Source organism: Coenobita brevimanus, chromosome 56 (assembly GCF_032717465.1).
Source record: "Coenobita brevimanus isolate Jiangsu-jjx chromosome 56, ASM3271746v2, whole genome shotgun sequence".
Taxonomy (NCBI): Eukaryota; Metazoa; Arthropoda; class Malacostraca; order Decapoda; family Coenobitidae; genus Coenobita; species Coenobita brevimanus.
This window is the reverse complement of record NC_137009.1, coordinates 24,630,061-24,645,338: the sequence shown is the minus strand read 5'-3', so window position 1 is coordinate 24,645,338 and position 15,278 is coordinate 24,630,061. Positions and strand designations below refer to the sequence as shown.

At 41.7% G+C, this 15,278-nt stretch overlaps 1 pseudogene; it reads right to left on the bottom strand.

The window, feature by feature from the left end:
- Window positions 1-11,223: 11,223 nt before the first annotated feature.
- On the bottom strand, window positions 11,224-11,342 carry LOC145401871 (5S ribosomal RNA; annotated as a pseudogene).
- Between the last annotated feature and the right edge of the window lie 3,936 nt (window positions 11,343-15,278).

Below are 15,278 nucleotides of genomic sequence, written 5' to 3'. Positions count from 1 at the left end.
ATTTTCCTTAAAGGCCATGAAGGAGTTAAAACTCGAGACAAGGTATAAAAAAAAAAGTTCCTCGCCCTCCAACATGGTGGGATGGACATAATCAGATCTGACACTGAAGGTCAAACAAGGTCATAATAATGAATAAAGTCAGAGTTTGCCATTGGCGAAAAATGGACGTATAGAGGTTGTGTGTCAAATGCATCTGTTCCGACAGTGGCCATCAGCTTTATTGATACGAATCGAGTTCTACTTGTTTCAGACATTAACCATTTTTTGACTTATCAAAGACAAAAATTGTTTATTATGTGCTAAGGTGGTACAATGTAAATTTGTACTGTCTGGCCATCCAGAAAAAAAAAAAAACTTTAATCATGAAGTGAATCTTTGAAAATTTTCATTTTCTCATAAAATTTTCTAAGTAAGTACCAAGAGGGTTACTACTATTATAAGGGACAGTTTAATTTGCAACTTTAGTTTTAAACTTTTGGGAGTTACGAGTACAATCAGAGCAGTGATGCGAGCGCTGTCCGGCCTCCAGGTTCCACACTTGAAATGTGTGGGTCCCTTATTTTGGTAAAATAACATCCCACTACGTCATCCCGTTCCTTTATGCAAATTTTGACGCAACCCTTTTGACGGTAACTCCCGCAGGTTAACCGGCTTTCCACGATTATATCTTGTCTTTTATTATTACCACTTACTGACAATTTTATTCTATGCCTGAACAATGGTTTGTGTTCAAGAAGTCCATCAGGACCATATCAAAGTGCTCAAGTTGAGAGAAAAAAATGTCTTAAGCTAATTTACATCTCTTGGAGGTAGCTAGAATAAAATATAGGAGATGCCTTTAGCCTGAGTTGGTTAAGCCATCTCTCCTAAGCCTTGCTGCAGTGTACCTGTATATCACCAAGCGAGTGAAATATAAATATAAATAAGTAAATACATGGGCTAAATAAATAAATAAATAAATATTAATCAATTACCAGTTTACTGTAGAATCCACGTACAGTGTTATGTGGTATGCTTAGATAAGCAAATACATTATGATTTAATTTGTACACGTATTGTTAGTTAATCTGAATGTACAATCTGTCTGTCTGTCTGTCTGTCCTCTCTCTCTCTCTCTCTCTCTCTCTCTCTCTCTCTCTCTCTCCTTGCAAGCAAACTCGCACTATGAAACTAGGAAACTGTCCAATCAGAGTTGCAGTGTGCATGACGTAATGGAGGGGGCGGCTCAGCTACGTATACGTATACGAGTATTTAATGCGGGTCGTGGCCAGCCACTCCAGAGACACCAGCCGTTTCCTAAGGACATTACTGTACCGTAAGTCCATTGCTCGTTCTGTCATCGATTTCACTCGACATATACATTTTGCACTTCATCCCTGCTATCTAAACACGATTTTTTTCTTTTCAATCGGGAGAGACATACCGAACGGGACGGGTTAGGGCGAGCCATCTTTAATCCCGACACTAACAGTGGGTTTTACTAAGCTGGATAAAATCGGATAGTAGTAGAAAGACGGATATGTATGAAGGCATAGTGATTCCAACAGTGCTGTATGGCTGTGAGGCGTGAACCCTAATCGCTAGGACCCGGAAAAGGTTTTAAGTGTTGCAAATGAGGTGCTTAATGTTTCAGTGGGGTGTCAGATGGTTTGACGGTGAGAAATATTACTGAAAGTTAGAAAGTGAAAGCAGACTTGGCATAAGGGAGAGGGCAGAGTAAGGTTTGTGAAAGAGGCACAGTCATGTGGGAAAAAAATGGGTGCCGAAAGAATGATAGATAAAATCTATATATAAAACCTGGATGAGTGAGAGGACGCGGGAGGCCTTGGGGAAGGTGGAAGGATAGCGCAAGACATACTGTTAATTTTATAGAGGTTTGAACATTCACAAGGGTAACTGATGCAAATGGAATACTGTATAGTAAATCGAAATGGTTTGTGAAGGGATAACTAGCTGTCAATGATCTACATCACAGGAAGTGAAGAGACTCGGATAAACCTTAATTAGTAGGCAATGTTGATGGTGCGTAAAAATTGTTTTGGTATCGACCATCACATACGACAACTGAGAGACTGAATGTTAGTGATTGGGATTTATTTGTCTTGTTTTCGACAGATAGTGAACATATATTTATAATGAGTACCATGACAGAGAGTAGTGTAAGAGACTTCCTACTACCTCCGCCTGGTGTTTTAATTCCTGATTCTGATGATGTACTGAATGGTATATCTAAGCCCTAAAGTTCGAACAGTTTCTCCTAGGCAAAATAATATGATGATAACCGGAATAAAAAAAAAAAAAGGAGGGAGTCATCTCATGTGCAGTATTCTCGTCGGCTTAGGAGTTCTCTCCCATTTCTTTCTTAGTGAAACAGGTTCACACTGACAGAGTTCTCTTTGACTCCGGAGGTTCTCGTACCGGTATATTGGACATTTAACCTACTGATCTGTTCAGCTCTTTGGATCCATGCCTCCAAGCTCCACCATTGCGGCAGGCACGCACTACCCATCTAGTTCCACACTTACCCCATTTCTATCCAGCTTTGATACACCAGGTATTTCATGTCCGCAACTGTCTTCTTCAGTCTGTTTTTCCCCGTGCCAATTATTTTCAGTCCGTTAAATGCAATATTCACATGCGTCTCATATTTTGCGAGTCCTGAATTTGGATTCCCTGCTTCATTTGGGGATGGCAAGTTTTGCTGAATCTTGGGATCTTTCTTTTCTGCATAAGAAAATATTCTACGTTGATATCATCTACAATATAGCGAGTATTATCTTTATATTCACATGATACATCAATGACACACATGAGGATAATAACCTTTTTTATTTTGATGATCTCTTAATCGTTATATTCTTGGTATATGCAGATGATTTGATCTAGATGAGGAGAGACTTATTACAATGAACAGGGTTAACATGCAGCCTGTATCAAACTCCCCCACGTCAAAAAGTCTGCTAAGCTAAGGAAAAAAAATGTTGCTCAAGATCTGCGAGGCTGTTCGTTCAGGAGTTTTTAAAAATTTCGTCCTAAATCCTCTTTTACTTCAGATGTGTAACTTATGTTCAATCACTCCTTCAATACTCTCCTTATTGAATTCTATCTACATTTACACGATATTGTTGTTGTTGTTGTGGGGCTACTAAGATTTAAAGAGTAAGATTTATGTCCATATTAACATCACCATCATTTTCCATTATCACCCATCATTATTGTCATCACCGTTCATTATCACCATCATCATCATCGTTATCGTCATCACCATTATCCAGCATCATCCATCATGATCATCATCCTCATTATTTTCACCACCACCACCATTATCACCATCCATTATCAATATTATTTTCACCATATCTGCCACCATCACCAACACAACCATCCTCATTACCATCATCAAAGAAAAAGAAGATGGGTTTATATCAAGAGAGCCGTGGTTGATTACTAGATCAGTGATCGAAAGGACGCAAGATCGATCCTCGCTTGTGGCAAAGTACAGTTCGGGAATTTATATTTCGCTAAATGTTAATAACCCACTGACTTCGATGCCAAGTTTTTCACTTTAATCAGGCTGCCTTCACACGATCTTTTCAGCTTCAGCACTCACTTTACTGATAAGGGTAAAATCAGCTATATTTTAACCTTCCTGTACATTATATATTGTGGTAAAAGCAGCTATATTTTAACCTTCCTGTACATTAGATATTGTGGTAAAAGCAGCTATATTTTAACCTTCCTGTACATTAGATATTGTGGTAAAAGCTGCTATATTTTAACCTTCCTGTACATTACATATTGTTTCTGCTGCTGTGAAGGTGACGGACAGGGAAGCCTTCACGTGGTGGCACCGATATGAGCGGACGGTGGAACTGTCTGGTTATACGAACGTCCTACAGTCCCCTTCCTATCCCCCGAAAGTAGGATGGTGGCCTGCAAAGGAAGAACAATTTAAATATGCAGCCATCGGGTTCAAGCTCAGATGAGCCTGGGATTGCAACGACTACTAAATCCTACCGCCATTTTAGTTTCAGACAGACTGTTGGACGGAAAGGGTTAAAGATATTCTTCAGTTAACCCAGTTTGCCCAAGAATGTCATTTTCATTTTAACCATCCTATTTCCATATGATTATATTCGGTTTAGAGAGCAGTTTTCGAGGTGGAAGTTTGAGATGAAGCGTTTATTATTTTTTTCAGTGTGTGAGACCATACTTAAATATAAATCGTCCGGAGGTAACAATGAATATTGTAAAATATCTTGGCATCATAATTTAAAGAGGTTAACCTCCTTATATCGCATATAGTTTTAATTCTTACTGCCATCAGATGTTTATATTTAAGAGAGCCTCGTATTGAAAGGTTTAGAAACAATTGTCGTTTAATCCGGTCCGTATGATGACGTCTGTATATTATACCGTGTTCTTGCTACGGCTAGAGGTAATTTTATCAGGCTTCTGGGAGACAACTTCCAGTGTAGGCGTTAATGAAGACAATATCTGACCCATTCAGTCGAAAAGTATCCCCTAAGCTGAGAAAACTGTCTGGTGATTAACACCTGTACGATGTCGTCATTTGTATTGTATTATTATTAGTACCAGACAATGTGAGGCACTAAGACGCTACTGGTAACTTAACTAAAAATAAATATTTTATCAAGAAAGGATAGTTATGATGCTGCTGTGTAACGGTCCAGAAAAAAAGATCACACACACACACACACACACACACACACACACACACACACACACACACACACAAGAAATAAGACAATTATTTAGGAGATTCCAACATTCCACCAGCTATAAACGTTTTGTGAGTACAGTGCGGAATGTAGTAACAAGCATAGAAATCGGAACCTCCTTCCATCAGTGCTCTTCTCGTTTCTCGTCTCTGTTTTTTTTTTTTTTTCCATCAGAAAATCTTAATAATCATTTTAGACTATTTATTTATGGTTTATGATTCTATCATCGAAGCTAGTTACCAAAATTTGGGGGGAGGCGGTGGCTCAATCGGTAGAGAGGTAGCCTGTAGTCCTAACGGACCCAGGTTCGAATCCCGGCTGGGGCAGGGAACAGTTTAAGGATTTGAATTTCATTCAATCAGGCTTTACTGATCTACCAGAAGACCCGCCGACATGTCGTAAAAATACCCCCGCTAATACCAATACACACCAGTCCTGTATGAGACAGCCCTAGCATGTATTCAATATGGACGGTGGGTGCTAGCGCCGAAGTGGTGACATGTAGAGGTGTATGGTATGTAGGAGGACTACTGAGCCTTGATAGCAGGCTGTAAGCCTATGCCCAGAGTCAGACACAAAAAAAAAAAAAAAAAAAAAATGCACAATGCCTGTTATAACACTACTTACGGCTGTGTAATAATATTTACCTCAACTACTCATACACACGTACGGTACGTACTATGTTAACCTTGAATGGGGCAACGCAAATTCGCAAAGTTTTAAATATTCTGAGAAAAGTTCTGATGCTACAGAATTATTTTAGGCTAAAACCCGCAATCTGTAGCTCAAATGATGCTTAAAGTATACAAAATATTCCTGGGTCTTAAAACGCGTTCTGGTTCATATCAAGCTCTTGCACGCCTCTTCGTTTTGGAGTTTTTACTGAAGAAGAAAGAAAAAAAAATCAATAATTTTTACCTTCCGATTTCACAAATCCTAAAGGTTGGCAGGGGTCTGCAGGTGTCTGCATTTAAACAGCGAAGGCTGTTTAAATGTAGCTGGGCTTCGTCAGCCTTATGGTGCTTGCACCCCATACCTTATGGACGGGACGACATTTTAACCTGTTCCATCCCTGCGTAGTAATCACTACCACGATTACTGGTACTGTATTATATGCTGCTTAAGAACAGATAATTATATTCATATAAATGCAACCCACGGTGAGACGAAGGCCAATTATAATTATGATCTGCTTTTTGAGTGAAGCATCAGTCTCTTCATCTGTCCGTGTCATGTTTAATTTGCCTTGCCACCGCCAGAGTACTTGCGGTGATCTCACCGTCCTCAGCCAACACAATAACAACAATCTCCCCTCTTGCACTTACCTCTGTATCCTATTCTTACTACCATGAAGCCAGTGGATTTATTCTAGGACAAACATCGCCAAGGGAAGGGTAATCTTGGCTTTAAAAATGTCCGGAAAATGGTGAAAAACTAATGTATTTCAATCACTCAATGTCAGTAAACTTGAAACCGATATGTATCACGATCTATTTAGAAGGTTCTGTATCTTTATTTGTATTAGTCCATAAAATGAATATATTAACAAGGCTTACTAACTGAACGGACTCTCCTCAGCGTGTGTTAGTGAAAAATTAACACCTCTCTACGAAGTATGAATGGGGAAAGGGCGTCTGTAGAAAGTGATGTACGTTAATGTCAAAATGTTCCAATGGCTGTGCCTGTGTGCGACTGAACCCGTATACTGCATATCATGGGGAGATTTACAGGATGAAAACACATGCAAGTATATGAAAGGGCATGCTCCCGACGCCTACTTTAAATGTCCACCTGTACTACTACGCTCTGCGATCCAGACTTTAGCGTGGTCAAAAGGGGACAAAATCAAGTCACAGATGATGACCACTGCATGCTGGAACGGTCGGGAACTCAGATTGATGGAGACTCTCTCCCAATAGCGGCCTCTTCGGTTGCGTTTATTACTTTTCGAATGGCCAAGTTAAGGGTGGTATCATGCCAAAATGAAATTCAGTCTCCAACTTGGCCAACCCAAGCCCGACCTTTGCAATTTCCCCAAATGCTACTGGGTTATACATTAACAAGCTACTAGGTTTACTCTATATCACCAGTTCTCAAGGGTTATAGAAACAATAAAGTTCGAGTGGGAGGAAATGTGTATTAACAAGACAAAAAAAAAAAAAAAGTAGTAATCTTCCAATCCACTAGCCTTACAGAATAACCCTAAATCAGTTGGCGCATTATTCGACAATCATATAGCCTTCATATCAAATTCCTCAAAACTTAGCTCCCTTGTCCCAAGTTCAGACCAATGTAGCTCTCCATAATCGTCCCTCTGAGCTCATAGTTCACTGGTCCGGTCTTCTAATATGCTTGACCGTGACTTCCACACTTGGACTCTGACCCACGCACTGGGACCTTGACTCACTCACTGGAACCCGCTAAAAATTAATATGTACAATGAATAACTATTCTCCCTAATGTAATCCCTTCACATGATCAAGAAAGTCTCATAATAAAGACACCAGAGTTACAACACTCGGCATTTCAATTAGAAACAGAATAACTCATGGCATTACAGACACATAGGTCTGCTCAAAATATTACTTATTGTAGGGATAACATGAACAAATAAGCATGAATAACCCTAACCTAAACATGGAAAACATCACTGCATCGATATCATTGTGCCTCACAAGTAACCACGCGAACATTAACTCACAATTAACATAGCCCTAATAAGTACTGAACTGAAAGTCATCCCAACACATTACTAAACAATTTGCAGTTCCAGGGCACCTGATATTTGGCCTACAATGATCACACATTTACCTGAGGTTCAGACAGAACTCTGCTTCTTAGCTTCACTCTCATATTCCAGTTTCACACTAAACAATAATGTATAGTACAGTACACAAATATAGGGGAAATACCTCACTATCCAGCTCAGACAATACAAGTGTGGTGACCGGGACTCAGGACTCGCTCTTCCAATGAGGCTAATGGCGTTACTTGCGTGATAAGACACAACACTTCTTTGGGGACGACAACACTTTATACTAACCTGAGTCTATTTCTCTATTTTTGTCAATATTATCATTCGTGGGGTATCACTTACTCGCGCTTCAACATATCAAACATCAGTATTATCAAATTACTTACAGAATTCCTTGGAGTGGGGTGAAGGATGACGACAGTACCGACCATCCTTCACATTTCACGGTCAGTGAGCGAGTAATACGCCAGTCTTGCTTGGTGGAAAAGGGGGGGAGGGAGGATGACGGCTTGCACAATTAAAATTTTTCATTACTATAGACTCGTGATAGACTCAGTGTGATGCCCTTCCCCTTACAATTGATTACCCGAAAAAAATGACGTTCCCTAATTACAATATTTACTCTCCATGACCTCTCTCTATATCCTTGCATCGAAAAAACACTAAAAATCATGCCTTTGTACGTGCGTACATTATATTGGATTACAGGACCATAGGCACGTATTCCTGCCGCTCGAGATTTTAATATTATAAAGAGACTTAATACTAATAAATTATAGTAGGAAAAAAAATAACTTACCAACTACATAACTTAATCTACATTCTGATCACGTTCACATGGAAACAGGTATATCCTGGCCACACTCTCTCACTAAACCGGACTTTTGATCGTAAATGAACCAGATACAACTCATTATCACTTCCAGGCACTACATCTGCCCACGGTTAGGGAAGACCAAAAGTTCGGGCGACTGGACCTGAACCCCTTGGAAATACCCAGTACCCATACTTAACAAACTCTGTACATAAATTCACCTACTTGACCAGTCTCCCTCAATACTTCTACTGTGGGGTGTTCCACATGCTCCTTGCTCGTGAGGGGAAACCAATCTACACACCTCCAAAGACACCAGCCGGCCTGTCCTATACTGCAACTGTGCGATATTACATAAGCTCCGTGCTCGAGAACAGTTGGCGGCTACCCTGTCTGCAAAAAAAAAAAAAAAAAAAAAAAATCCTCCACCCGGAGTAAATTTCCTCATGCTACTCACGAAGTGCAACTGACGACGTATGCCACTCACCAGGCTTATTACTCACAAGGAGAATGCCGTGTTACAAGGAGAAACTCTGTGCGTTGCTAAGAGTAACACAAGCCTTTCCACTGCGTTCTGTCCAGAGAGACCGAATGAAACCTACCTACCACTCCTAACATGCGAGAGCCCCATAGTTCTCCAAGCCTTATACAGAACTGGAGACTTCCCATCTCTCTCTGAGCAATCCTATACTGCAGGGTATTACATACACGCGGCACTCGATTTTCTCAAAGCAAGTTGGAAACCTCCAGGCAGAGACCTTCAGGAAGAACTGCCCCTTACATGTACAATTCCGTAAATCTGGAAAGAAAAAGGAAGCCCTAACTGTGAGAGCTCATTTTCCCTAAGTCTAACAATCTAACCTAAGGAAAAAGAATGATTCGAAGTAAGGGAAGAACGACGGTCTATACACCATGGTGTACTTGACAACACGCAGCTCCCACACCGGACATACCCTAAACAACTACTCAACCCTATTAATCAACTCGAAATTACAACTCATAGGTACTTGTTGAAAACAAAACAAATATGCAGGTACAGTCCAGAGAGACGTGGAAAGGCATACCTGACTCCATGTTCCCAGCCAGTTAAGGTAAGGACAAGATGTGCTCAGAGAGAAAAAAATTGAGTATATAAAATATATACATCAGACACCCATCATCTACGTGTACTGCAACCTTTCAGGCGGTCTCCGAGATCTTAATCTAGGCAGTATCTCCTCCTCTTCCTCACTGGTCTAAAACTTGTGATCCATCATACTCAATAAGGCATCTCTTTCAACATATCTTTTGACCATATCAGCTACCCTACTCACTACACTACATGTCCCAGGAACTCAAGATGGTGCCATCAAATACATTTTCTAACTCATAGGCCCTACTCTGATCGATAACTTTGACAATCTTGTAAGGACCCTGTCACTTTCTATTTAGCTTTGGTGCCATACCAGGCAAGCACTCTTCGACGTAGATCCAAACTAATTCACCTGCTTCTAGAAAGTCATTCCTACGTACCTCATTTGCCCCGTTAAGGTATCCGAATTTGTGTCTCCTTGAGCATCTGTTTGACATCTATTTTCTCTACACAGTCTTCATCAGTAGGCAACTGCAAATCTCCAACCTCGCGATTTGGAGGACGTCCATAAAAAGCGAAGAATGATGATGTACCTAGGGACGTATGCACTGCTTTGTTCAATGCTTTCTCAGTGTCCCACAGGTGCATGGGCCACGTATTCGGGTGTTCTTGGCTCAAGATTGCCAATACTGTCTTTAAGGTCCTATGCGCTCTCTCAATAACTGAATTTCCTTGGGGATGGTAGGGTAGACAGAATCCTTGCTCAATCCTGGCTCTCCTACAAAGAAAACTCTAAATTCTTCACTGGTGAATTCTCCTCCATTGTCCATGATAACTACCTGTGGCTTGCCATACCTACAGATGTCCTTCTTAATTTCTTCAGCTACAGCTTTGGTGGATTTTGTACAAAGGGGGTAGATATGTACATACAATGGTCTGTCACTGTGAGACAATACCTGTGACCACTCCTACTATTATGCAAACCTATGAGATCTGTCGTACCCCTCTGACCATTATCATCTACTGGTGGCAATTCCTTAAAATGGGGCAATCTTCCCGTGACCTTTGAACTGCTGACATGACTTACATGATTTAACAAAATGTCGCAGATCGGTCAGTAGAGACAGTCAATAGAAAAACTGTCTTGCCTCGGCTACCGTCTTGCATTCTCCTAGGTGTGAAGGGTTATGAACAATTGAACAGGCAATAGCAACCAAAGACTTGGGTACGACCAGGTACAATCTAGACTTTCCCATTTCTTCTCTTCGCACATACAGAATCTTCTCGTTCATTTCAGAAGCATTAATGGGACAATTACCAGACAACTTCCTGGTAACTGACCTCCTCCCAAATACTGAATTACCTCCCTAGGCTTCCCGGACCTTGTCCACCGTAAGGCTTAGCCACCAAAATGTGGAGAGGATGGAGGGTGAAAGACTGACGAAGAGAGTATATGTGAGTGAGGTGGAGGGGGAAAGAGGGAGGGGGAGGCCGAGGATGAGATGGAGGGATGGGGTGGAGAGGTATATGAGAGAGGGGGGTGTGAGCTGGGAGCAGGGGAGTGAAATGGCGGGGGACAGGGCGACTTGGAGGCGATTTGTTTGTGGCCACCTCAAACGGGATTGAGGCGTCTGGCAATAGATAATGTTGTATCTGAGGCCTCCTCGATTGCTCCTACTGGTCTACTAAAAGCATCTTGGACATAATGATTCATTTTCATTCATTCATTCATTCATTGCCAGACGCCATGTATCCCAGATGGGGTGGCCAATGGCTTAGAGTTAATTGTTTTACAGGGAGGGGCACTAATCCTCCACCAACCCCACTTGACATGTAGGGATGCCAACAGCATCTGGTGTTCCCAGGCGGTCACCCATCCAAGTACTAACCAGACCCAACGTTGCTTAACTTCGCTGATCGGACGGGAAGCGGTGTACTCAACGTGGTATAATGATTCATGCCCTTTATATATTTCATCACAAAATCGGAGCCTTTCATCTCCAACAAATAACGCGGCATACGTGGGCATTTAATCTTTTTCTTAAAGATGGTGGTTAACGTTCTATGGTCAGTAACGATGGAAAAGGGTTTGCACCACAAATAGTGGCTGAAACATCTACATGCACTCACCACTGTCCTTGCTTCCTTGTTCGTTACTGAGTATCTTTTTTCTGTTGGGGTAAGCTTCTTTGAAAAGTATCCAATTCGTCTCAGATCATTCTCGCACTCCAGCTGCATCAGAGCTCTGCCAATATGGGAGTCCCTAGCATCTGTGTGTAACTCGAATGGTTTTGTTAAATCAGCCTTTACTAGTACTGGAGCTGATACTTACTTTTGTTTAAGAACTAAGAATGCATTCTCACACTCCTCTGACCATTCAAATTTTGCATCCTTCCTGAGCAAATTAGTGAGAGGACTGGCAATGGCAGCAAAGTCAGGAATGTATGTTTGCGATAAAAGTTACACATGCCCGCAAAGCATCTCACTTTCTTGGCCTTCATTGGTCATGATATCTGTTCAGTGGCTTCAAGATTCTTACTGTCATGGCATACTCCTTTCTCTGACACTACATGTCCCAAGAACTTAATTTCTCGCCTTATGAAAGAGCATTTACCAACATTCAGCTTCATTCCAAACTCGGTTAATCTTCCAAAGGCAATCTTCTGTTGGTCTGGCATCTGATCGAAAGAGTCTGCCCAAATCACAACATCGTCTAGGTAGTTACGGGACCAACCTTCTCTAACTTGCTGGATTTTCCTTGTGATAATAGCTGGACTCACCGACAATCTGAAAGTTAAGCGCTTGTATCTAAACAAATTAACCCCATCAGAAAAAGTTGTCAAGTCTCGAGAACTCTCATCCAACCTAACTTGGAGGAAGGCGTCCTTCATATCAAGGGTACAGTAAATCTTTTTCCCAGCACTTTCCTCAACTAATTTGTGTAATTGGGGTAGGGGTTGGATATCTATCTTGACCTTTTTATTAAGAGCCCGATAATTAATACACATCATGCTATCTGGCTTGCTGACTAAGACTATGGGCGCTAAATAAGCAGCAGTCGATTCCTCAATCATATCCTTATCAATCATCTCGTCGATCATCTCAAAAATTATCTTCCTTGCTTGCTCAGATGCCGATACAATGGCATATGCATGGGTTCGGAGTTAATAGTATCAATGTGGGCTTCAGGTACTTTAACCCCTAAAGTACTAAGCTCATCGATCGAACTTTTTGCGCAATTTCTTAAAAGGACGAGCAACACCAATCGTGCAACATCCAGAAAAAAACTGGCACTAGTTGGCTTTGCCCCAGCTGTGACATACATGGCTTCTAACCAATCAGAACTAAATGTTAGACACACCAGAGGGGGGACCCAGGCCCGTAACCAGGCGGTGGGGGGTGTACCCCCTACCTCCATCTTGCCACATCCCTCTACCTCAGTACCTTGTTAATACCCTACCTCCCACCATTCTCACCACCACTACCACCCCTCCCACCCCCTCCTCATGGATCCCCCCCTCCCATGTGGATCCCCTCATTTCCCCTCCCCAGTCATCTGGGGGGAGAGTATTTCCCCCCTACCCTTCCTCCATGACCCTGTACTCCACTGGAGCCCTTCCTTTGTGTCTTGTGGTGGTCTCCTCCCATCCCTCCATCCCCATACACTCCCTCCTGGCCTCCCCACCTCCCCCCACCCCCACCCCCTGGCACTCAATTTCTTTACCTCCTCGGCCTCGAATATTTTGCGTATTTTTTATGCTTTATGGAGCTTTTTTTAATCATTTCTTGTAATTTATTCATGTCTTTGCATGCAGATATGCACACCACAAATTACTTTAGCTGTCTTCATTCGAAACCCACTGGAAAAAAAAAAAAAAATATGCCGATGCATGCAAGCATGTTGGAGCCTTCAGAAACAAAACGAAACAAAAACTAGCTAGATTTGATAGCTCGGAGGGGAGGGGAGGGGGGAAGGGAGTTTAGGTGAGGGGAGGGGAGGATAGAGGAGGCGAGGGAAGGGAAGGAGAGGGATGGGACTGGAGGTACGGGAAGGGGACAGAAGGAGAGGATAATTTTTACTATTTATCATATTTTTGTTGGGGGGTTCATGACCATTTTCCGTAGCTAGATTTGACAGCTCGGCGGGGAGGGGAGGCAGGAGGGGAAAGGGGAGGGGAGGTTAGGCGAGGTGAGAGGAGGGCAGGGGAGTGGAGAGGAGGAAGGGGATTGGATGTATGGGGAGAAGGGAGGATAAATTTTACTATTTATCATATTAATTGGGGGGGTTGTCACCATTTTTTTTATTCTAAGCACATTACAATGGTTTATAAGATCTGTACACACCAAAAAAAAAAAAAAAATGATTTTGGTGATTTTTGTATACATTTTTCCGAAGAAAACAGGTGCGAGCGGCATATTTTCTTTCTTGCCAGGGTCGTGACGGGTAACTATTATCAACTTTGACGAGCCATACCTCGGTAACTATTGGGTCTAGGAAGGTGGGGTTTGCGTTTGCAGGTGTGTAATTTCAAGCTCTATAAATCGGGCATAAAACTTTCAACCTTTGAGGAAGTCGAAAAATTGGTCTGTTTTTGCGTCATGGGGGGCAGTCGAGGCTGGGGAATTGCCAACCCTAGGGGTTAACTCACAACTAACATAGCCCTAATAAGTACTGAAGTGAAAGTCATCCCAACACATTACTAAACAATTTACAGTTCCAGGGCACCTGATATTTGGCCTACAATGATCACACATTTACCTGAGGTTCAGACAGAACTCTGCTTCTTAGTTTCATTCTCATATTCCAGTTTCACACTAAACAATAATATAAAGTACAGTACACAAATATAGGGGAAATACCTCACTATCCAGCTCAGAGAATACAAGTGTGGTGAGCGGGACTCAGGACTCGCTCTTCCAATGAGGCTAATGGCATTACTTGCGTGATAAGACACAACACTTCTTTGGGGACAACAACGCTTTATACTAACCAGAGTCTATTTCTCTATTTTTGTTACTATTATCACTCGTGGGATATCACTTATTCGCGCTTCAACATATCAAGCATCAATATTATCAAATTACTTACAGAATTCCGTCACATTTCACAGTCGGTGAGCGAGTAACACGCCAGGCTTGCTTGGTAGAAAGGGGTGGGGGAGCATGACGGCTTACACAAGTTGAAGTTTTCATTACTATAGACTCGTGACAGACTCAGTGTGATGCCTGTCCCCTTATATTTTCTTGCCCCCCAAAATGACGTTCTTTAATTACAATAGTTACTCCCCAACACATCTCCCTATATCCTTGCATCGAATAAACACTAAAAATCATCGTGCCTTACATCCCTTTGCGCATGCATACATTATGCTGGATTACGTGACCATAGATAGGCACATATTCCTCCCCACTCAAGATTTTAATATCATAAAGAGACTTAACACTAATAAATGACAGTAGGAAAAAAAAAATGATTTAGCAACTGGGTAATTTAATCTACATTTTTGATCACGTTCACATGGAAACAGCTATATCCTGGCCACACTCTTTCATTAAACCGGACTTTTGGTCATAAAGTGAACCAGATACAACTCATTATCACTCGGTCACCATACACCACGGTTTTAGTTCGAACCTTACTGTCGGGGCACCCTATCGAGAGGCTATAGGTTTTTCATCATAAGTTGTCCCAGATTATCGTCTTTTCACAGAGCTAATTATCAGAAAGAGACAATGCTATAATCAAACATCCTTTACATTGCACTTCTTCGAAGCTAGTATGATATTATTGCGTTAATCTATTGTTACAGCTCGCATTCAAGCTGGAGAGATGGTAATTTCTGTCCATGATAGGATAAAGAAGTATAATACGTGACAGATCCTGCCACCTCAATT